Source organism: Bactrocera dorsalis, chromosome 5 (assembly GCF_023373825.1).
Source record: "Bactrocera dorsalis isolate Fly_Bdor chromosome 5, ASM2337382v1, whole genome shotgun sequence".
NCBI lineage: Eukaryota > Metazoa > Arthropoda > Insecta > Diptera > Tephritidae > Bactrocera > Bactrocera dorsalis.
The window spans coordinates 44675675-44701876 of record NC_064307.1 but is presented as its reverse complement, the minus strand read 5'-3'; the positions used below and the strand labels follow the sequence as shown (position 1 = coordinate 44701876).

At 35.8% G+C, this 26202-nt stretch overlaps 1 long non-coding RNA gene across 3 annotated transcripts in view; it reads left to right on the top strand.

Moving 5' to 3' along the window:
• Window positions 1–456: 456 nt before the first annotated feature.
• The window catches only part of LOC125778940 (uncharacterized), a 48981-nt gene continuing 23235 nt past the window's right edge, over window positions 457–26202 (top strand). The window contains exons 1-3 of one of the 3 annotated variants that reach the window (XR_007423041.1): window positions 542–1199; window positions 1847–3581; window positions 3873–4531. This is a non-coding gene — a long non-coding RNA (uncharacterized LOC125778940). Of the gene's footprint in view, window positions 3582–3872; window positions 4532–26202 lie in introns of all 3 variants that reach the window. The other 2 variants (XR_007423040.1, XR_007423039.1) reach the window with 2 other exon arrangements.

Sequence of the window (26202 nt, the reverse complement as noted above, 5' to 3'; positions counted from 1 at the left end):
ATCTTTCTCTTTGACACCATGTCTGAAATCCCACGTGATCTGTCAAATACTAATGCATGAAAATCCTAACCTCAAAAAAATCACCCGTTAAATTCGAAGAAAAAGATAAATGTGAGCAGATTGAAAACATCAGAAAGATTATTTTCACTTTGAATGAGAGCTATTTGCTATATTGGTCCGATATCGGCCGTTCCAACAAATGAGCAGCTTCTTGATAAGAAAAAGGCATGACAAAATTTCTGATCGATATCTCAAAAATTGAGGGACTAGCTCATATACATATATATACAGATAGACATGGACATGGTAAAATCGGCTCAGCTTATCATGCTGATCATGTATATATATAATTTATGAGGTTTCCGACGCTCCTTTTGGGTGAAACAAGCTCCGTGGCAGACTTAATATACTATATAAAAGTATACAGGTATACCCTGTTCAGGGTAAAAATATTGTTATATGGTAGGAATATTTAAGGTGTTCATATATTAAAAGACAATAACTGGAATTGGAATTTTTTGTTTATATTCGATAAGTTTCTTCAGTGTGATAATTTATAAGCATATTATGGTAATTGTGTGCAATATATTTATTTAATGGTTAGCAAGTTTTAAAGTATTATTATGGCTTACTTTAATTTTCTAATTGAAATATTCAATTTATTGAGCTTCTGTCATACAAATACTTATGTTTCACTACATTCTCGTCGCCACCACTGTATTAGCCAACAAAAATCAGTTCTACCGGCATTCCGTTCGAACTCAAACATCGGACACGAGCATTTCGGCCGAACATTGCAACGCAACATCTAACAACGAACTTGTGCTAAGCGAACATCGAACTCATTGTTGGATCCCATCTGCAACGAACATTTCTCAAAATTCTCGCCATTCAAACGCTATACGTACCCGGGTTGTCGGACTGTTCGGACGTGCGCAGTAGTTAAGGGGGTGTTTAACGCGAGTTAACCGAATAAATACAGTGGAGAAAAAAGAAATAGAGCTAACAAAATAAAAAAAGAAATACCGTGCAATAGTCATAGCAAGCAAATGAAGAGCCGCAAGCGCTGTGAGACGCGCAAAGTTCATAATTAAACGCAAGTGGAGAAGCAAAGAAAAATATTAGTGTTAAGAAAAGAAAAATAAATGAAATAAGCAACAACAGAATCAATGCATGGAATATAAGCGAGGAAACACGAAGTGAGTAAATAAAATCAAAGAAGCGCAGCGACGTGCGTTTGCTAGTGAAGTACTAAACACAAAACGACGACCAGACGACAAACGAGAGTACGAAAGTGAAATGAAAACAAAACAACGCATGTACACAAAACAACGCAGCTGTCCATTTTGCATGTACACAATTTCGTTGTGGCCATACTAATACCTTGCACTTCAATGAAATTTTAATATTTTGTTAAAAGTTAAATTTTTTATGCAAAAAATAAGTAAATAGGTATACATTTTTGTTTTAAATTATCAATTGTTATTACAAATGATAAAATAGAGCTATTTTATGCTTTTATTTGTAAAATAACGTCAAAGTTTGTAAGAGCTGTGAATAATTTTATATTTTACATATTAGTGGCATCACCACTCTTCCTCATCTCTCTTCTTGACAACTGTCGGCCTACAGTCGTGTTTTCGTGTCGTTGTCAAAATAAGTGTCCATAAGAACGTGTGTAATATTTGACAGATGTCGTTTGTCGACCTGTCGTCGTTTTGTGTTTACAGCTTGAAGATTGTGTTTTGTGTTTGAAGGCGAGAGAAAAATAAAAGTTCAGAAGCCATTGAGAAAAAAATTATGTGTTTTATATTTATTATTGATTTAAAGTGTGTTGCTATTAAAGGTGCAGAGTTCAGCGCAAATGAAATTTTGTGTGAATTAATAATTTCATGTTACAGCACGGTATTTTGTAAAATTTTTTGTGGCTGTAGTTCACATTTTTTTGCAAATTGCAGCAGTGTGCTCAGTGTTGGCAGCGGTTTGACCAGCTTCTTTGGCCCTAAACCTTTTGTGTTTTTGTTAGCGCGTTGTGTTGTTGCGGTCTAGTGTACGATTATGTCACTTTTTTCTTAAGCGTTTGCAGTGTTCTTACGAGCGAGCGCCTAATAATAATCAAAGCAGGCAAGAGAATACAAATAAAATACTAAAGATATAGCAAGCGATTAATGATTGCGCGTTGTAAGAAAAGTGAAAACAATAACAAAATCAATGAAAACACACAAGCGTTGTTGCTAACAAGCGTTTATTAGCTGCAAGTAGTCGTATAAATTTTGTGTGTTTGTAAAAGTGATTGAATGTCTATGCGCAAAGTGGGAACAAGTGAATCACAACAAAAATCAGCTGCTGATCAATAAAGACATCAGGTATATCGTCGCGCGCTATTTATAGCGTTGGTCAGGAAGGCCGGCAAAATTAAGCATTCTATTAAGATTTTGTAAGCGTTTCGCTTAATGTGTCATTTCGCACATTAAACGCGAGAGCACACAAGCAACGACGCGCGTTCATATACAGTTCAAAATATCTAACACGTCGCGCGGTTAGCCAAAGAAACGTGCCAAACAAACTGCTAAAATAATAGCAAAACTCTCGTAAAAGAGCAATCAGTCAACAGCGCTACGATCAAGTGCCAATAAATAGAAAGAAAGGTGACCGCGCTGTTTGTTTACCGTTCGTACGCTTGAGCGCTGATTACGCCGTCTGCAGACGCGCCGCAACGCGTTCCGCTGCATCGTTTACCTGTGTCGCCTACTAACAATCATTCAAGAAAATAAACATATGAACGAATTGGTAACCTGGTAACGCGCGTTCTTCGCTTTTGTATCTTCTGCCCGGTTTATCGCTTGTATTAGTCTTGTTTTAGTCGTCGAACGCTTTGCTCAAATGGAAGTAGACGCATACGTAATAAATAAACTCGTGTGTGCGTGCGGTAAGATAACACGGTAGAAAGACAGAAAGTGTTAAGAGCGCAGCGCGACAGGCGCCTTCCTAAAAGCTTGAGCGCTTGGTCAATTGGACGTGCACGATTTACGCGCAGTTGTGTGAGACGCGATTATAAGGACAAGCAAATTAAAGACGATAGCTTCGAATATGATTTTCTATGTAAAAAATTACTCTTAATTTTCCAAGGCGGTGAAAATTGTGATTTTTCCCGAGCAGATAACGCTTTGGCTCTCACACGTACACTAGGCGCATTGCCGCACAGTGACCGTTTCAGCTAAATTTATCTTCACTATTGACAAGTGTGTGCGGAAGCGTTTCGAATGTATCACACAACGCGACAACCTGTCAGCAGCGTGACTTTCATTCTTAGCCAAGCGCTTGCATTAAGAGGCAGTCAGCTGTTTAGGTAAAGACACACGTACCTATGCTTATATAAAGAGGAGAGCAACAAAGTGTGTGGCGACTAAAAATAAACCAAAAGAAAATAGATAATCGAAAGAAAGTGAGGCGAAGTGAAAAAAAAAATACTTGGCCCTGATTTATGCCACAATTAGTGGCGAACTGCGCCGGCTTATATGTATAAAAAGTGTTGACAATAACACAACGCTTAAACACATTTGTGAGACGTGCAACCCCAGGTAACAAGTTGTGATATAAAGAATACGCGCATTGTTATTCAATAAAAAGTGATACTTATTGTTGTAACGATAATTTTTGTTGTGAAAATATTTTTGTTATTAGAATAAATCATAAAATATATATTTAGCACATATGTATATGGCCATTTAATCGGCTTTCGTGCAAAATTAATGTGTTTTATTGTAAAATTAAACTCTAATTAAATCTATTAATTGGCCAAAATGTTTTTTTACGCAAACATTTTCTAAAATCGGTTATTTTATTTTTCTTGTTGTTATTGTTTTTTGCAGTTTTGTGCTATGTTTTCAATAATCGGTGTAATTATTTGCATAGTGTTATATCAAAGCGAAGTTGCCGACGACATTATAACAACAATATACATAATTAATAACAACAACCAAAAATAAAAAAAAATTACAGCAACAAACATAATAATTAAAGCGCATTAAAAACACTTAAATATCGCCTGTCAGGCGTTTATAACACGCATTAAGCCATATTAAGCGCTCTAAAGCCATACAAAAACAACAACAATAAGGAATCAAAAAGTGTGCGTACCAAATTTGTTTTTATCCTACACATACACACTTACACGCTCTATTATGGCTCACGCCGTCGAAATGGCCGGCAAACGGAATGCCACAAAGCCAATAACAGCGGCAGCAGCGCATAAAAAACAACAACTACGTCGACTATTTCTGCTGTTGCAAGTTTGCATTGCTGTTTTAGTGGCCAGCAGTTGTTTGGCATTGCCCTCGGCGGCCGACGCCAAACATCTCGATGGTCATCATTTTTATGTTCATCATGAGCAACAACAACAACAGCATGCACATCACAGGCGCCGCCTGCAGCGCGATTCGACCAGTAAAATTTTGAACACTTGCGAACAGTGTACCAGGATTACTTCGAGACGATCAACATTAAGCTGAGTGGCAACTTTGAGGAAAAGGTGAGTGAGAAAAGAAAAAACTTTTTTGTTGTTGTTTTGTAAGTTGTTGCTTTTGTAAGTTAACTAAACTTCCCAACTCACTAAGTAAGTCAGACAGACAGCTAGTGTGTGTGGCAACCAGGGCTTATTAGCGCCGTATCTAAAAACTTTAGCTAAGGACTTTAAATAAAATGCGGCAAGTGTGTCCATTGTAGTTTAAGTGTGTGAAATTTATGTGGGTGTACCGTTAAAGATCATTTAATGTAATGTCAATGGCAAGTTTTCACTTTGAAAGTTGAGTTGACTTTTTGTTTGCGGAGATAAAGTGACAAGAAAGCAAATGTGGCATGCTACTTTAGCTAAGCCAGTATTCACAAAGTCGAGCAAGTTTCCTAAAATAATTAATTATACAAAGTAGCTCAAATAAAACATAAATAATTATGAAACCAGGTAAAACAAGCAAAAAATCTTTAAATTAAAATTATTCAAAGCTAGGAGTACAGTCAAAAATACAACATACAACAGAAGCAAGTTGCCGGCAACAAATGGCAAGAAGAAAAGAAATAAGAGAAAAAAGAGAGATAAAAATAAAAAATAATTTTTAAACGCAAAACAGGTTGCGCTTCAGCGCATGCAGTTCAAAGCCTGGCGCGAAAGCATAGCAAACTCGCTGGTTTTGTGGCAAGTCGATATGCGAAGGCAGCTTTGTGTGTTTAACCAATTTCACGCAAAAAAGTAAGTGAGCGGGCAATAATGTTTGCGTGTTGGTGACCCACGACTGCTGTAGCGCGCTGGCGACAGTTAGTGGGAAGTAAAAACTTGTGTAGCAACAACAAAGCGTCCACAAAGGTTAAGTAAATAAATAAAAGCTCCGCTTGCTTTGAGTTGCTTTAAGACGATTTGAGAATTTTTCCTTTGACGTAACGACAAATATAGTCAACCTATTTTTATTATATACATACATATGTATGTATATACTATATATGTACTAAGAAACCTAAGGGTGAAGATAGAGTGAGGCAATGAAGTCAATAAGAATATTTCGATTGGATAGAAATGCTATTTTTTAAGTTTTATTCAATAAAATCGTTGTTCAGATTTCAGGAATAAAAGTTTAAGAGTAAATGCTCCAGTTTTTCAAATAAAATTATGTTCCATATGGGTTGCCAGAAAACTTAAAAGCGGCGATATGGCAAGTGAGATGAAGTATTTCAAGAAAATTTACAAAATATATTTAAAATAATATTTTGCACTGAATGTTTTAGGGGATTGAAAAGCTCAGAAAACTAAAAATATTTCGTAAGCTCTAAAGACAATATTAGAGAAAAATTGTTTTCCGAAAGCTTTATCCGCTAGTGCTTATGTAATCATTCCGGTCTTATCAAAAGCTGCATACAAAGTTCTAAATATCAAAAGATTTAAACTGCTTTCATTCGGGAATATGAGAAACAATCGAAAGCTTAGAAAGCGAAAAACTATATTGGTTGCAATAATATTTAGTATTAAGTAATGCAAACCACGTAAACACATTGAAAGCTCTAGAAACGGTAAATGTGATGAAAGTTTTTGAAGCAATATCTCGTGACAAATTTTATGCTGAAAGCTCCTTAAGCTAGTTAGTTTAGAAATGCTGAAAAGCTTTTATATTATCTAATGTGTAACAAATTGCATTAAAGCTCCAAAGATGTTATTATATTGCTCTTTGCACGACCTTCGCACTGATTCTTCGCTTATCGTCTCACCTAAAAATTAGTTTCAGCTCGTGGCATACAGAATTCTTGTTGCCACTTAAGCAATGACTTACTTAGACTTCTTAGCTACAGTGGTACTTCATTTTGGAATTTTTCCTTACTTAAATTTTCCTAAACCTTCATTGACAAGGACACCGTCGAAACACGAGAATCCACTACTACATACATACAAACATACATTTGCATCAACTGTGCCAAACAACAAATTCTACGTACTTAAAACTTTCAACAAGGATACGAAAATGTCCTCATCGGATCAGTAATGCCAATGTGCGTTTTGGTATGGCTCAGGAATGGGTGAGGTAAATAACAACTGAATGAGAAAATGTAGTGAAAGAGGAATAACCAAAAGCGTCGATAATTCGTAACAATGAGTAAAAGTTGTTAAACTTCGATAAAATTTGCTATTGATGTCAATTGTTAGTCTTTGCTCTGTGGTTGTTGTTGCGCCATTCAAACAAACACCCACACACATTGCCAAACAAACGACACTTTCATTGCCAAGGTCAGGTCGAGTCAATCGTAGATGCGTAAATCACTAGCAATAACTTCGGTAAATCGAAAACAACAACATTATGAAATAAAAACTTCGTTGAACTCGGTAGTGAATATTATACAAACTAGTGAATTTTGCTCGAGAAGTTTTGCCTTGCTAGGCGAAAGCTTAGTGGAAGCGAAAACGGTAGAACGAATATCTCACGGCTGTTGGATATTGTGGTTTTCACAAAGTTCTGCGTGCGTCATTTCATTTTATGAAAGTTTTTTTCTATTTATATTGAATAAAGTTTGACGTTTGTAATTTGAGAAAAATTAACACCCATTTGTGAGTTGTAGAACAAATTAATTGAGAGTTTTTTGCATTTAGTGTTTAAAAAAGCGGTAGTGACTGATATACTCTAATATAGAATCAACTTACTAGTATCAGGTTGCCGTAGCGATAATACCATTATTTATCTACGATTCTTTCTACGAGTTATTCTAATTTAATTTTTTGAATGTACTGAGATTTTTATCAATATTAATATTGCATATTGACCAGTTCATCATAGGAACCGCCACTGAATATATGAAAATTGATACATTCTTCCAATTCAGTTAGTATGATGGTTAGCTGTTGGGTAGTAGAATCATCTATTGTATAAATAAATAAATACATAATCTTCTCGGTTGTGTACTCCATTCATCTTTTTATGTGATATTGATTTTTTGTGGAAAAAGGATGGACACGAACTTTCAAAAGACGACAATATAATGAATACTTTTCCCCATATAATAACTCTATAGGAAAGTATGTCAAACAACTCTCCTCCGCTACTTTTATTAATTTTATGGTAATGTTATCTTCTGCGCTGGAAAAACTGAATACTGACTTTTCAGTAGTATTTAATTAAATATAAATATTCATTTTTCGAACAGTGTTCAAAGTCACACCCACCACCTTCAAACTAATGTAAACTGTTGCATCTACAATTAAACCGGAAAGCAGTTAATGAAATCCCCTTGACGAGCGGATGTTTCACCTGAAAAATGTTATTTGCAACTATTTTTCCGTGAACTATTGAATTATTCACAACCCGAGTGGCACCCAGTGTCTCGAAAAAGCGTCAATTAACGCCATCGCTATTGATACCGTGACGATGGCTGGACGAAAACGTGTGCGAAAAACCATATATATATGTCTGGCCTAATAATGAAAATAGGCATATTTATCAATGAAAATGTTTTTTTTTCGTTGGATTTGGCTCGTCTTGGAAGACCCACACGGTCGATTGCTGTTTTGTTTCGGGCTCATACGCATAGATCCATGATTCGTCACCTGTGACGATCTTATAAACGTCTTTTGAAGCACCGCGATCGTATTTTTTCAGCATTTCTTTACACCAATCCACACGAGCCTTTTTTTGAGCGATTGTCAAATTGTGCGGGATCCAACAAGAACAAACCTTTTTTACGGCCAGGTGTTAATGCAATATCGAATGTATGCTGGTGGGAGAAATGCATAGGCATACCTCTATCTGAAGGTATGTTACATGACGGTCTTGCATTATCAGTTCACGTACGGCATCGATGTTTTCTGGCACAACGGCTGTTTTTGGACGACCTTCATGGAATTCGTCTTTGAGTGAGCGTCGGCCACGATTGAATTCGTTGTACTAGTTTTTCACAGTGCTCTAGGATGGTGCTTCATAGCCATACAAAGATTTTAGTTTATCGCTGCACTCTTGTCGTGATAACCCACGTCGAAAGTTGTGAAAAATGATCGCACGAAAATGTTCACGAGTTAATTCCATTTTGTGGCCGAGATGAATTTTTTAATTCCCTGTAAATAAAACAATTCACGATTAAATGACAAAACGTTCTGAGTGATGTTATGCTAAAGAATGTCAAACTTTCCAATGGAAATGTCAGATTGCACCTGGCAACACTTAGTGTTGCCTAGTCCAGAAAAATATATAGTAGCCTATGTAGCAGGTGATACAGACAGACGTATGGACGAACAGCATTGTTAAATAGCAAGTAAAACAATAGCTCAACGAGACAAAACATAAAATAAAACAAAAATTAAGAATAAATAAAAAAAGGAAAATATATGTATACACAGCTAAATTTATTAAAGAAAAAATTCATAGAACAGACAGGTAACTTTGTGACAGCCCCTATAGAATATGCATAAATTATATATGGTGGCGTCATGACTAAACCGATTAAATGCAGTTAGCTCATGATTTATGGCACAAAATTACTTGCAAGGAACAAAAGATGCGATAGAATTGATTAATTAAATCAGTTTTTTAAAAAATTAGACAGAGTTGCTAAGCGATTTGTTGAAAATACTTAAAATAATTTTAATTAATAATTTAGTAGTGGAATTAAATTTTTATTAAACAAGTTTTTTTAAAAAGAAAAATAGTTAATATTTTTTCATCCATAATTTAAAATCATTTTTTGTCGCCGGTTTTGTCTCGACGCGTCGTGATATGATAGTGCAAGTCAGCAAAAGTCCCAAGCCCAATCGAGTTGAAAAGCATCGATAACAACTTAATACTCTCTGGGACAAAAAAAAATAAGAAACTTAAATCTTTTTGTTGTTGTCAGTTTGCGAAATTTATTAATTGTGGCATGAATGATGGGTTTTGTGGCATCCGAGTCCACAGTAAAGTGGAATGAAAACATTTGTGAACTTTTATACTCAAAGAAATATGTTCAGAGAAAGACCTGAAAAAAATTTCTTCTTCAATCCTCGCACTTGCGACCAATTACTCCATAGAGTATTTATGAAAACGATTCCTGCTACGCATGATGCTAAAAGCCGTCTTCGATTCTGCTTGCTAAGAGAAAGATCTCTCCCCTGCCAAAACTTGTATGAGGAAGCAACGAGAAAGTTATTGCAAAAAATTTTTTAAAAAAGGACGTAGGCATACCACAATAGAGTGGTCTGCACCAAGTTGTTTGTTTGATTTTACCCTTTTCAAGCTTTGAGGAGTCGAATATGGCCAATATTTAACTAAAATTTTATGAGCATAAATCTGTTATGTATAATATAATGTACAATGACTATTGGCAATACACTATTTTTTAGTCTTTAGCTTCCTATAATATTGTAAAATTCTGTCAATTTATCACTAACTACCCCTTCATATATTGAAATAATTAAAAAAATCCTTCCAAGCTTTTAAGCTAATTTTTCCTACAGGACCACTACTGACCATATGCGCATATTTAAATACATTCAGTCGTGATTTGGCTGTCGTGTCAGTGTTATATTTCATTCATCTGGCTAAAGTTGTCAAATATTTGAGATTAATGAACAATTTTGTGCTTACACTTAAGTAATTCATATCCAATGCGGCTGACTGACGGGCAAGGTGCAGCACTCACTCGACAGCGGTACGAACTGCTGGATATATGTACATATATCTGTTATGTGCTCGCACACATTGATGCTGGCTCGCTGAGAAAGGTGTTGAATAACTAAAAAGTATTCAAGGTAACTGATCAAAAACATATGTGAATTTCGTTGTCCACCTTATAACAAAATAAATATAAATATATAATTATTAATGTTTAAAAATAATTGTTGAGCCAAATTTAGACAATTATCTCTGATATGTATGTTGAGTTTATCGCTTACAAATAAACTTTCAAAATACTCGTATGAGCACCAGCAAAGGATAAAGTAAAACGCCTTTTTCAGTGATATATCAATAATATGTAACCCTTGCTGAAAAGGCTCTAGTAAAATTTAAGATATTTGAATATGAAGCGTTAGTTGACGGGTTTTCGCGGTCTATATTTGACACCCAGATTGTGCGAGTTCCAGTACTTGAAGAAAAAAAAAGTTGTTTCTAGCTGTATTCTATGAAAATATGATATGAAAGTGACCAGATTTTTTTTGCGAAGTTTATATACTCGTACAATAACTAATTAATAACTAATTTTCTCAATAGGTTTGTGGCGATGAACTAATTTTCCGGCACATGAATGCAAAATTTCCCGGCTCATGTCATGATTCCGGTATATGGACTACTTCGCCAGCAAGGATAAAGCTAATAAGAGAACACTCTGATAGAGCTTTTAAATGGCTTTTGGGTTATTCGGGATAATCATTGGAGCCATGGCTTCTTACACCAGTGGCAAACTCTGAAACACCAAATGAACAAAATTTCAATACAAGGCACATAAGAGCAAGAAACACGATTGAAAGAGCATTTGGAGTTTTAAAATCACGCTTTCGTTGCATTTCAAGAGAACGTACATTGCGGTACAAACATTCCAAAGCTGCATTATTTGTTTATACTTGTACAATATTTCACAATATTTTGCAAAAACGTGGCATTTTTCTAAATGAAACCGAAATATTGCCAGATCGATCACCTTCTGAAAATGTGGGAGCAATCTCTGAAATCCATTCAGGGGAGTACGTCAAAGGTGCATTAACACATTAGATAATTAAAATTCTAACAACATATATTTCAATTCAAAATTCATTTATTTCATTTATAAAATAAATAAACATAATAAAATAATGCATATACTTATACATAAAAAGGAACACTTTTCACTTTCACTTTTCGTACAAAAAACATAACAATAAATAATTCATATACTTATATATAAAAAGGCACATTTTTCACTTTTTTGTACAATATTCTGTGTTTTTCACAATAGTCTGTGCAAGCGACACCATCGCTGCCGCTACATTATTAATAGACTCTGTGTGTTTGTTTATGGAATCTAAATTTTTAATCCGGAACTCTCTTTCCTCCTCGTCTTTCCCTTTCATTAAATCCATATAATTTCGAAACATTTCGTCCGTCGTCAATTTTTTGCTAAGGGACGATGACGGAGTGCAGTCATTGGACGCATCCGACGTCGTATTCAGGGGCGATGGTGCAGCTGTGAATACTACTTTTTCCTAAATTAGAAAAAGAAAAAGCAATTATAAATTCTGCACACTCGTATTGGTCTTTCTTGTTATTCTTACCTCTGTGCCAATGGCTGGTACATCAGCCAACCCATCAACCGCGATTGACCCCAACGTATCCAAAGCTCTCTGCTCCGTTTCGGAGAGCTCAATTGTTGAGCTGGGACTGCCACCTGTCACCAGCTTGTGCGCCTTGGCTTTCCTCGCACGTGATCTTATTTGGTTTTTCCAATGGCTTAGATTCTGTAAAAAAAGAATATAAATACATATATATGCCAATATCTATGGTTAAAAATTACCTCTCTCCATTTGATGGGGTTCAGAGTGGGCCCTTTTAGGGCATTTAATTGCACGGAGAGTTCTGCCAAAAGCTCGTCCATTCTTTTCGGCCGCGATGGGTCATTTTTATGCAGCTTTATCTCCGGGTGAACCCGCAAAAAGTTGAGATAGCACTCTACGTATCTGCTCCTTTGAGGTGTGCAACACTTTATTATGATCTGTAAAAAAGATACATATATTAACATATACTATAATTATCACAAAATAATGAAATTTATATTGTTTACAATTACTTACCTTCCTTTTTCATCATTATCAAATATAAGGATGAACACATGTGTTAATCGATAACTGTGTTGTTACATTTTTCCATATTTACTTAACAATTGATTCAGATAAAATGCATATGTTAAGCATTTATTATAAACTATTTCAGTATTATTTTTCAATAATTGTACTGTGCAAATATTAAGAAGAAGTTTTAATGCTGAAATTTATTTAAAAAAACCTAAATGCATGCAATCGTTTCATATGTACATTACGATTGTACACTTGCACTCATCTCTAATCAGCTAAACTAAACAGTTGATTGCTGCCCTTCTTTTCACCATACAATTCGGTGAATATTTTTGAGACTGTATCTGCCAGAATACCAAAATGAGACATCCTGACTAACAGAGTCACTAAATTACAATTGTCTCAATTAGAGACATGAGACAATCGTGACAAGCAGAATACCGGCATAAATCTAAACCAGCGTTGTCCACGGCCTATGCGCACAATAGCGCACGGACAGTGCCAGACACCTCACACCAACATGTCGCGACAAGTGTCTGTGAAAGCACGATTGTGCTACTGTATTCAACTTCGTAGGCAATCAAAGTAGAATTTTGCGATCAGTTGACGCTAGAATAACCAACACAAACATAACGTGCACACAGTCACGTTGGACAACACTGATCTAAACACATATGTATGTATGTATATGTGCGCTTTTTATCACGCAATGCGTCGCTGCAGCGCCGGAACTCGGTGATCTCGCTAATCTGCGCTAGTTGACTGACTCGACTCACTAATTATGCTACAGTTAAGCTATTGACCTGATGTTGTCAGTCAGTCATCGAACTTACAGACATACACATACAAAACATACACCTTTCTATGAATACATACATAACTTATACTAATTCTCTTATATTTATCTAAGTATAAAAAGTACTGGCTTTTTGCAAATTAAATACAGTAAGCAATATTTTTTCGTTTTCTTTTCAAATTTTTCGTCGTCTTGTCTTTGTTTCTCTTTTGTGTCAGCATGTGTGCTTGTGCCTATACATGCGGCAATTAGCACAGGTCATTATATACAGTAATAAATATGTATAACATGTAGACATTAACATTTTGTATAACTATTTTAAGAAATTTTAGTGAATGAAAAGGCAATAACAAAAAACATTCACATGTGGTAGAGATACTAATACGAGTACAACGGCCATTTTTTTTTCCCCCACATTTCGCAATGAGGCAATGGTGTAATTAAGGCAACCTTCAACTTCCATGCTTTTGTATCTTATATTTGCATCTCAGTGGTCAACAATTCTTTAAATGTTTACAAAAAGTCCAATAGAAATAATACAAAGCAAAAAAATAACCAAAACCGTTTCGAAAACCTCAAAAAATTCCTAAATAAAATCCGTTTCTTGAGGATCTGGCAAAACTGGAAATGACAACAGATCAATAGGAAAGTTTTCCTTACTACACTACAAAAACTATTTGTATATTTTACTTAACTCGTTTTAAACAAGCCGAAGTCAAATGTCTAAGCTTTATTAGATTTATTTGCTACAAGTTTTTTTTGCTCATTATGAATACAAATTTTTCTGTTTTTGTTTCTTTCCAGGTAAGACTGATGGAATTCTAAAAAGAAATTTTAATATTGGAAATAGGCTTTTTGTGAGTATAATAATGATTTATGTATATATACATAGGTATTTATAAACTTTAACCCTCATCCAGTAAGGAATTAAAGAACAAATAAGTGTTCCACACCTAAAACTCCAACGTTTTGGAAGGGTTGAAATTAGCCTTACATTGGAAGTGAATTGACTGTAGTCAAATTCTGGAAATTTTTTAAATTTCATGTAATAAATGCGGACCAATTTTCAAGTAATAGTGCGTGGTACTATATAAAAATATTGTTCTATTTTTGAACTAGTTCAAAATAAGTTCAAAATATTGAAAATAATATATACATATATATATATCGAAAATAATATATATATATAGTAATTTGGGAACAAACTGAATGGTTTCTCCCAAAAGATCTCTATTTTATGTTTACTGTTGGTTATGCCACAGTGTGACCTAATTGCAGCAAAACTGTAATCTTACTAATTCAAGGCAAGGTAGTGGAAATTTTTTAACGATATTGTTTATTATGACGTGCATACATACACATAACATAACGTAACATAACGTAACATAACATAACATAACATATGATAACATAATGCAACATGAGTACTGAATATGACCACGATACGAAATTGCCAAAAATAGAATTTTCTATAATAGTATTTACGGGCGTGAACGACATAAATCATCACGACTTCTCTGCCTCCAATATGGCGTATAATCATTTATGTACATACTATGAATACCCAAAAACTCTTGAGTTATCCATTTGAACATGTTAATGTTAACAAAGTTAAAGTTTTAGTATAGTCCACGTTAATCCGACATGTTATCTAAAGTCAACCGAACAAATTTCAGTAACAAGAAAACTGATTGCCCACACTAGCAATAAAATTCAGGTGAATTGTATACCACCCACTTTGATTTATGGCCACAACCTTCCCCGGTGTATGATCTGTCTTTTCACCAGCATAAGTTTCGGTTGGGTTTGGCCAAGCAAAAGTGTGAACAGAAATTTATTTTTGAATCGGTTTGAAGTTTATAACTGTATAGCACACATACATACATATTATATATTTGTACATAAATCTTGTAAGAAGTTTATAATTTACAAATGTAAATTAATTGGTGTTGGTTTCGTGTGCATTTAATTCACCAAATTATGTGGTTTAGAAATTGTTGCTTTGTAACAAAGTTTCGTAGTCAAATATCTTAGGTTTCAAAATTAATCAATGGTCTGACATAAAAAAAGGAACTAATATTTTGGAAGTGCTGTTTTATGGATTTGTCTTATTTTCTTTATAGAAAGAGAGTCTATAGCGCCGTTGTTACTGCTAGGTAAATGAAAAACGAAACTTTTTTAATGATGTTAGGTCAGTGATCCACATATTTTACAAGAAAATTTTCATGCAGTATTGAATGCATGCTGGACCCATTAATGTCCTTTGTTGTTTGAATTTCTGTGGGCAACAGCAACAATAGTTTCCGCAACAAAGTGATCTATTACCTCGATTAAAGATTCCATACCATTGACAAACACTGTTTCTTAATGAAGATTCATCTGTTCTGTTCAGGCACTGTTGCTGAGTTAATCCAATTCGAAAGTTGTAAAAAATAATCGGTCGAAAACGTTAGCGATTTAATTCCATTTTTTCACCGAGATGAATATTTTATGTTACTGTAAGCGTTGGCATGTCAAACGTTCTGAGTAAGTGTAACATGAAAATGCCAAAGTTGTCCGTTGCCAAATTGCAACAATAGTTTTGCCAAATGCAAAGGGGAACCTACGTATCGGTACATGGCACAACACGGCAGCATCTTTATTTGTTTATGTCTTCTGCTGAATGCTCGCAGCTTTTGAAATTTGAAACAATCACCTCCAGTTGAAAGAACTTTCTCAGCCCCATCTGTCTTTGCAACAAACCGTTAATTTATCACAATTAAAGTTTTAATTTAATTGCAAAACAAATTAATTGCTGAGAGCATAACGAACACATGCGGCACGCAATTGTATTAATTAGATTTTTTTTTTGCTAAATTCCTCTAAGCTCTCACACTTTTCAGCTTTGTCTAATAACTCGCAGTCACTTCCTCAGTAATTATCCAGCAAGCAACTAATATTAGGTGCGCTGACAGCTATACAGACATACCCGACTGAGCATTCCTAACCGTACTTTACACACTTGTTGATTAGCCGCGTCTGCGCCGACAGTAACTTACCTCACTTTATGCTCTCGCTTTCTGTGTCTTCTCCTCATGCTTACCTTCTCCCAGCACCCAGAAAGTAATCGTTTACGGTTCCAGCTAGCCTTCATTGCTAATGTATGTAGTTGTCAGACAGTTCCGCTTGAGAGGCGCTTAGTTCTTGTGTGTGTGGGATGGCGTTGTTGTCTTTAAAACAGAAACGAGTTTTTGCATGGCATTTCTAAACTCGCCCGCCCCAATGCTGGCCACATTATACTGCAATTTGTGACAAAATCCGTGAGCCACAATGAAGTTGCAACGACTTCACTTTAATTTCAGGCTTTTGTTTTTGTTGCTGTATGCCACATTTCTTTTCTGTGTATTTTTCACATTTAATGACCACTTAGCCACAGTCAGCCATTGCGTCGTTACGCCAAAGCAATTAATACACATGCTGACCCTGTTAAGGCGTCGCACATTGGTTTCTGCTAGTGCATACTGCGGCTAAAAATATAACGAGTTGTCGCAGGACAATGACATTTGGTACATCATTGTTTTGGATTCCAATCAAGAAAAAAATGAAAAAATTTTTTTAAAAAATTTTATTTTACGCCCACCTCCCATATAAGCTGAAACTTAATTTTTGACCTACAGCACTGATTTTTGGTACATAGCATTTTTATGACATTATATGTGTTGGTGTTAAATTTCAATAATATCCGCCCACTTTTACGCCCACCTCCCATACAACTAAATTCTCTTTTATTAAGTCTCTTTTAGCAAATTTTGTACATCTTCGTGACATTCTGACATTGTTTTTTTCAAGGGGGGCAATTTGGGGCAGCTGAATTTTTTTTTATCGTTTAGCTGAGACTTCAGGCTTTAATTCGGTATATGTATGTCGACAGCGGTAGACAGCGCTAAAAAGATGCACCACTTTGAATTTGAAGAACATTGAAATTTTGTCGTCCAAATTATGTTGTTCCACAAAATTTTTTATGCATTATTTTTTTCAATGGATTTTGATGCAAATTTTTTCTTTGATACATATTATAAATGAAAAATAATAACGAAGTTGAATTTCAATAGTTGTTTTATTGTATCAATAATTTGACTTTTGAGTAAATTTTTTGCTAATTTTGATGCTCTCTAAATTCACCAACTTTGGGTATTTCTGGACAAAAAACTAATGCAGATAGAATCCTAATACTTTGGGAAAATAATGTATAGATAGTTGGTAACAAACTGTGAAATTTTCATTCAAATCAGAAAACATGAAATTTTTGAATTTCGGCCACAGATATCCCAATGTGCGTCGTGCACCTATCAACTTACCCAATACTGGCGCCGACTGGGCCTTTCTGTTAATACAAATATCTCCCATTTGCCGCTTTGTTTGTGTGCGTTGCGTGCTACATTGTTATACTATGTTCAGACCGACACTTAATCACACGATTTCGGCTGTTGAATGGATTATCCCACTAATCTTAAAAATTTATCAAGATTTCGCCATACAAAAATGACAGTTCCAAATCACTTCATTGAAATGATTTGAAACTGATCCACGCTAAATCTGTCCGTGCGACTCTGATTTTGCGCAATCTACTTGTCAGCACTGGAAATCTTTTACATTATCACAGCTGATGTAGACACTACAAAGGGGGAAAAAATGTAAACAAACAAATTTTTTTTAAAGCAATGAATCTAATTTCACCTGAAAATCGACTTAGCAAATGAAAAAATGCATCCATTATTTCTATTATATGGAAAATATTAAAAAAAGACGGCTTTTATTTGAAAATACTATCTGACAATCTTTCCTTTTGATAAATATTAAGCGATGTGAATTCTTGAATGACAATAACAGCTGTTTTTTGATCTTTCTAACGGCAGTGAGAATACTGTTGGGTTATGAAATGATTAAATGTAATCTAATCTTTGAAATTTTCGGTCGGAACATAGTATTAAATTAGTTACGGAAATATTTGTTCCGTTACCGAGCCACCAGCGGATGGGCTTGATATAAAGCGTAATAAGACAAAAATGCGCTGCTGAGCGACGCGAGGTGAACAGAAGAGCACCTGGAATCTACAATTTATTTATTATATTGCCAGCAACAAAAACAACTACAGTACCAATATGCTACAACAGCAAAAGGCGCTTACAGCGTACGCAATTTCGGAAATAAAATTACGATGTAACCAATAACAACAACAAGAAGGTGATGTCGAGCATCCGCAATAGCAAAAGCAACAACAGCAACAAATAGTGCAAAGATTGTCACTGCAAAAGCGATTATAACAAGTCGAAGTGGATTATATTGTCGTTGAGTAGCGCGTGGCGTTGTTGGCCCTGCACACAATCCACGGCCGCTGAGATTTCCGGCTTTCTGCTAGTGCAGCGGTGGGTGCGCAATAAAGAGCGGAAATTAAAATAAAGCAACAACAAAGCATTTGTGGAGCATAAAACAAAGGTAAAGTTGACTTTACACCCAATTATTTTATATGCACGGATCACTGTATTACAACAACAATAACAATAATAATAAAGGCAACAAAAACTTTTTCGGATAAAAATTTTAACAACAATTGAAAGCGTACTGTTACCGACAACTAAGGTTGAAATGGGAAGCAAAAGTAGCGCCACGAGATGTCAAGGGGTTGAGGGGTGTGGTGAAATTGATTGTGAACGATTAGCCGAAGTTAGGCTACCCGACCAACAAAGCTGGGGTTTGTTAAACGGAATGGAGAATTTCAAGTTCACATGTGTGTGCTTTGTTAACGGTAATAAGGGCTCATTTTGGGGAAGAGTAAGACTGTAAGTGGATGACTATCTGAATACAAATCTATTCAGTTTTGTAACTTTTTGTTTGCACGTGACGCACAACATGTGATTGACCGAGTGCCAATGGTTTTTGCTACAATGAAGTGCACCATGCGTTTTTTTGGGCATGCCACAAAGCCAACACTATGTCAGCTACACTTCAAGCTGACACAAGCCACGCACACCAAAAAAATATTACCGACCATTTCACGCAGTCTAAGTAAAGCGGCAGCTTTTTGAGTTCCATTCACGCGGCCTTGTTGCTAAGCCGCCAAATTTCTGTTATGTTTGTGAGAGTGTCCCCAATTGAACTTCCACTTTCCATTTAAATTTCGTTATTCCTCTCTCGCCAGCATTCGTTTCCCCTGTCGATCTCTTTGTCAGCCCGTTTGGCACTTGTTTGTGTAATCACTCATTCACATCTCATTGCAGTTTATGTGGAAGATATTTAATATTTGCGCTTTGCCCTTGCCCCATTCATTGTGTTGCGCCTGACTTAAATTTATTTCGACATTTTTTTAGATACTCTGGCTGCCCGAAAACTTTATTATATTCTTTTCAGTAATTTCTTGCTATGGAAAATTTGTAACTGTCAGCTGTGCGTCGCTGAGGTCGCGATTTTGACAAGGAGCAAACTTTGAGAGATATGAGTATGAAGTGGGTTAACTACAGTTGAAAAAAAGGTTAGGCTTTTGACAAAAAAAATTGTGAATACACTAAAATAAACAATAATTTATATATTAGCAAAGTTGAGCCACTTTGATAGCTTTTGAACTGATTTTCCAGTAGAGATGAGCGATATTGTGATTTTTCGATATTGCAACTAAGTCGACGTTCAAACGTCGTTGTTGTTGTTGTAGCGGCAGATTCTGCCAATTTGACACTGTTTGGCCGAATAAAAGTCTGGGTCCGTTCCACTTACGTAGACCCGACTGTCGTGGGAACGACGGAAATATTTTGCCGTTATTGGCGGCAAATTCTCTTTTGGCTCCTGTAACTCGAGTCAAGTTTTTCCGCCTTTCTTTTCACTACAACAAATGTTGGAGCGGTTCGGAGCGGTACCTGTCACTTAGAGCGTATTTCATAGTTCATTTGTATGTTGGTAAGATGGTTTCACATATTTCTTAGAAGGAATTACCATTAGTGTGGTTGATAATTTGTTTGTTTAGTATACCCGCTTTTAATATTTTCAAGGCTAAATTAATAACGGGAGTTTCCTAATCTTTGGGAAAATATTAAAAACCCGTAATTTTTTTATTCCATAATTTTTTCTGAAATTAATTAGTTACAATTCTTGTTTTCGTCACAAAAAGCTTTCAAATTTGGTTTTAACAATAAGTAAAATTAAAAATTTTATTAAAACAAATTAAAATCTTCCATAACTCCATTTTGGTTATATTTCATCTACCACTTCAAACATCTGCTATACTTCAAAAATGTTACTTTTCCGGCTATCTCTTCGCTTCATATATAAAACAATTTTTCTATATTATTAAGTTATTCACATGCACTGCCAAATAATTTTTAAATCAATCATGAATTAACATTTTCCGCCTTCTAATTTAAGAAAATTGTTTTTAACGAATATTCGCCAAATTTCAATTAATTCTGCAACAAAAAGAAGCAAAAAAATCTGTAAATTTGCAAAACTCAAATTTCATTCGGCAGTCATCAATTACAGTTCCAACAACAACAATGAAGCGCACAAATAACTTAATTAAGAGTACAAAATCAAAAATGTATAAATAAAAATTTGTTCTGGTGAAGAGGGCAACAATTTATATTAATGCAGTGAATATAAAAATTTGGATACTTTTAAATGTATTTGTCAGTCAATCACTAAGTAGCCAGAACGTAAGTAGGTGACGTTGACATTTGGGACCACAAAGCCGATATAATATAACAAAATGAACAAGAGGGCTCTCATTATTCAGCCATGAGGATGAACTTGATGGTCTGTTCTTTTTTGCTCAATATTTCCGATCCCTGCTCTTTTATCAAAATATTTATAAATATTAAAAAAGCAACACTACCGTTATCCACTTGGATTTTAAGCAAGAGAGCGGTTGTCATCTCCATAAAATTATCCAATGTCATGTGACTCATACCAGTCGCTCCTTCGTTTCGACACTTCTCTGCTCAGTATGATTGAGCTCTGATTTCTCGGCCAAAAATTTACATATTTAAAAGTAACATTAAAGTTATCCATTCCGATAATAGAAAATACCAAGATAGAAAGATATATATTTAACTTGCACTAGTTTAATGGCTTTATATTAGTTATTGTTTCAAATTTTCAGTCTCTAAATATTGTTAATTGAAACGAAAAATAAATTTACTTTTACCGAAAAAGCTTTTTCTCACTTCTTCTCATCAATGTTATCACCAACTTAGCTAAATACTTAAGCCAATTAAGTGCAATTAAAAGTTGTTCGTCTTTAGCGTAACGAAGTCGTGGCAGATACCAACCTAACGCCAGTAAAGCTAAAATTCAAACGACCTTTTGTTTTTTTCCTATTGCTGAGACGCGCTTTGAAGCACGTGCGGCATTTTAAGTTGAGCTACATTGTTCTGCCACATCTTAATTACAACAGGTGTTGCAATCAGTGCTTCAACGCAAGAGCGCGCCTGGTTGTGTCACGCAGCTTGAGCTCTCTAAGCGCCTAGTCGATCAAGGCCCTAAATGCACAGGCACGAACTTATCAAAATATTTATACATAGGACGATGATCTTATTCGGCCGCACTTCAAAAAAATAACCCTGGTCGGTAAAACACTTTGTGTCGAACTACTTTCTGTATCTTGCCACACCGGCTGCTGTTCACATGCATTTTTGCAGCAAGACATCAAAGAGGCACCGAAGGCGGATATGGGCGCGAATTGTTGCTGGTAGGTTGTTGTTAACAACAATTGTCACCTTGAAGTCATCACAGTCGCGGTTGTGGTTGTGGTTTTATTGTATCTGCTGTTGTTGCCTTCTATGGCGGCACTTTTTCACTACGGTCACTTTGCTGCAGTTAGATTGACTTCACTCCGCCTCAGATTTTCTTACCTTTGTGCAGAGTTGCTTTGGTGGCGCGCTGACGGAATTGTCGACCAGTTGCTATTGACTTCTTTACGAGCTGTCACTTGTGTCTTTTCATTTTTATTCGTTCCAACGCTTTTATTATCCACCTCGTGTGAGTGTATGTGCGGCTTTAATCGCCGCTTAGTTGATTGGTCAGTTGACAAGTCACTGTGCGTCGCTAAATTGTAAATTCTTGCAGCTGAACTGCGCAAATGTGTAACACCTTCTTGCATGTGATGTCGCAAGCGTGGGAGTTGCCTCCCGTGTCTCACAGCGGTGGCAGCTTAACGGCTAATCACTTTGACACAGCCTAAATGTGCAAAATAGTGATTGTCAATCAAAGTGATTTCGTACAGGCTGCCTACCTCGCAACGTTGCGATCAACCACAACACGTGCGGGATGGGATAGATACCGAGAGTTGAAGAGGGAAGCGAGACGCATTTGCAGACAGAAAAAGAAAGAGGCCGAAATGCGTGAGTACGAAGAGCTTGATAAGCTGGCCGACAGGGGTAATGCTCGAAAATTCTACGAAAAGATGCGGCGGCTTACAGAAGGTTTCAAGACCGGAGCATACTCTTGTAGATCCCATACCCAAGGTGATCTAGCCATCGATGCCCAGAGCATACTTAAATTATGGAGGGAACACTTCTCAAGCCTGCTGAATGGCAGTGAACACACAACACCAGGAGAAGACGAACCCGATACCCCAATCAATGATGATGGAGCAGACGTTCCATTGCCCGACCATGAAGAAGATCGAATAGCAATTGCCCGCCTGAAAAACAACAAAGCGGCAGGGGCCGATGGATTGCCGGCCGAGCTATTCAAACACGGCGGCATCTACCCAAATCTCTGCTGCGTATATTTAGTAAGACGCTGGCGGTTGTTGACGTTAAGAGCTATCTCTTTTCTTCTGTGAGCCCTTCTATGTTGGTTATTAATTTTTCCATCAGCCTGCAGGATTTATACCCAAAAGGTTAATCTTGAATCCAGTCTTACACCAAGGTAATTCCTATCGTTTTGTGTTCCTAGAACATCCTTAGTCGCTTGCTTGGTTATTACGAGAGGAATGTGCTTGTTCGTCAGCGGAAGTAGCTCTGTTTTTTCTGTAACGAGTCAATCCATTTTGGAGTTCGAATCATGACCTGATTCAGCTTTCTTTCGGCTTCCTCTGTATCACGGGCTGTGATTACTGCTTCTATGTCTTTCGCCTAGCCGATAAAATATAAATCGCCTGGTCTGTCGAATTTTAGTATTCCGTCATAACTAATGTTGTACAGATCTAACGTAAATACTATTTGTCGTGGTCCCTTTCTAGTCTGTTGCAGCAGTTTTCTGTTACTAAGATCGCTCTGGACCACAGCATTGAGGTAGTAGGGGATTCTAAATTTTTTTTTTTGCCAAAGCATCGATCGTGTCCGCCCATTTCGCACTATTGAAGGCGTTTCGAACGTCTAAAGTCACCAACAGAACAACTCGCTTGTATTTCAGGCATCTACGCTGTGCGACTTCTATACTCTTAATGACTCTTCGGGCAGGGCCTAGAGTTGATCTTTTGGGTCTAAAGAAGGGGCGAGAGTACGCCAGCATCATTGATAGCCGCTTCCAGCCAAGATTTAAGTAGCCTTTCATAGAGCTTTCCCGCTTTCCCAATATAACGTTTAATATAAGATTTTTAAAGTTTTAGATTGTGGGTTTAAAATTTTCAATGAAGAAGCTGTACCTTCTCTGCTAATGTCCTTTACCAAGTCTGTTAATAACACTTATACTAAAAATTTCACCTTAGAAATACATTAAACCCTTTTTTATTAGCCTTTTTTGACAATCATAAGTTTTGGCTCGGACGGGAACCCACAATCTTCCAATTGAAAATTGGATTGTACTGACATCAGTTGCTTATTTTCGAATAAGTACTATCTGAATGCATCATATTATTCCTGAAAATTAGCCAATATTAATATTCAGATTCGTAGTGTAGTCCTACCTTAATGTGTACCCGTATACATACACTAGGGTGTTTTTTTTTAGTTGAACTACTAATTTTTTTCCGTCCCGTCAGGAAATTTCCTTGGAAATACCTTAAAAAAAATTCCCTGAAAATTTTAGCCCTTAATATTAATATTAAGAACTGGACCAAGGCCTGTAAAAATTTTCCATAGAAGATACACTACAACCGTGGGTTTTTACCGTTAAATTCCTACAGATCGGAAGTATTTTATGGCATCACTTTGACTTAAGACGCGTATTTCTCAGAATTCTTCACTCTACAAAAGTGCCCAGTGCAACAAAGTCGTAACTCACACCGGGGAGGTAGTACGGGGCTCTGAACCCGATTTTTCCAAGAATTTCGCATTTTTTTGTATATATCTCTTAAATGACAGGAGTTATAGAAAACACGTGCACAACAAACTTTTATTTGCTATAAAAAAGGTCCAGACAGGTATTAGACTATACGAGGCAGCAAGTGAACAAACAGCGACACATGCCGACAATGGTCAAACAGCACCACACGATTTCATTGCATTTTCACTGTAATGAAAGAAGTGGATTTTAAAAAGGAAGTAACAAAGTGAGAATATAGCAAAGTAAAAAATAAAATGGAATTAAGCAGTGTTAATAATAAATATATCTATGTATACTAATGAATTTGTAGGCCCAGTAAGGAAAATAATGCAATTGTTTAGTAGTAAGAGCTAACTTTCAAAAGGCAAGTGTTTAATTTTCACAGCTGTTGGATAATTGGTTCGTAAGATACAGGATTTTGAGTGATCGTTCCAAGTTCTGCTATTGTGAAAAAAAGGATAAAAGAGGAATTTTATGTACTAATAAAACGCTATGTTTTATGAAAAACTAAATACTGATAACAGAAGTTGTTAATCTGCGATCGTACAAGTCAAACGTGAGGAAAAGAACGAGGGTCTAAAAGAGACATTTATCTTTGGAAATATTAAAAAATCGGAAAATGTATTAAGGAGGCCTGGAAAATAAGGTGCATGAGAAAAAAAAGCTCATATGCTAAAGGCAGCAAAGACCATAACGTCCAACAAGCGAGTTCACTATCCACCAATTTACCAGGTTATAAATGAAAAAAAGTGATAGAATGAGCTTTATATTAGTCCCATTGTATTTTCTTGCTATGCCTGTCGCGACTTTTCCTGAACTCACGACTCACGAAAATGGTCTCTGGAAAAATAGCGTCGAGAATGAAAACTATTTACAAGCAAAAAAGCAACCGGTTCTCATGATATTAGACGATCGCTTGCTCCAATTCTGTTTTGTTTTTTGCTTAAGAGTTAGTATTCTAAACGATGTTTGTTGTGATTATTGAAGATTTAGGAAATAACTCAGAAATTTTTCAAAAGCCTATGCATAATAATATTTCAACGACTTCTTATTTGAAAAAGTGTCAATGTGGGATGAAAGTTGCGATGGGGTTAAAAGCCTGAAAAGATTTAAGGGGTTACATGGTGTTTCTTGGGGTAAAAAACAGAATTTTTTCAACATCTTTTTTCTCATATAAAAATTTAAATATTTTATTAGAATTTTTTATTGTTACACTATTAGCGAAGAAAATCTGAAATTTTTGGAGAAAAAAATTTTAATTTTAAAAAGGCGCCCACGTTGGCAGGATAACTCCTTACAGGACCTTCTTAATTGAAATTTACGTGTTTTAAATAAAACCTTAACTTAGAACTTGGACGAAGGAAAAAAACTGAAAAATTTTTGCTAGACATTTTTACAAAAAAATTAAAATTTTAGTGAAAATTACGCGACTCAGTAGTTGTCGTGAAATCTTGCTAACCGACTTCAAAAACACAGTTTCGAGAAAAACGTGTTTAAAGAAAGCGCACTTAGTCTAGCTAGCCTACAACGCACAAGTTCTCAAAGCTGTATCTCCGAAATTATTACTCGGATCAACTTGAAGATTTAGGACAATATTCCATAGGTATTGTAGAATTTAATAAGACAATAAAAATACTCGATTTTCTACTCCCTTAATAGTAATGTAGTTCCGACAGGGTGCTTATGTAAGCGAAGATGTTAAAACTTATATTATTTTTGTTGCGCTTGCTATCTTAACGTATTATATATGTATTTTAATTCTTTTAACTCTATTGCACAAACTTTTCAAGCGAATCTTAAAAGCGGAACTATTTTTTCTATTACACGAAATCTTAATCCGTCGACCAGTTTGATGGTTTTTTCTTGGCATGCTCTAAGGCAGATGCATTCGGCATGCTGTCGGACGAAG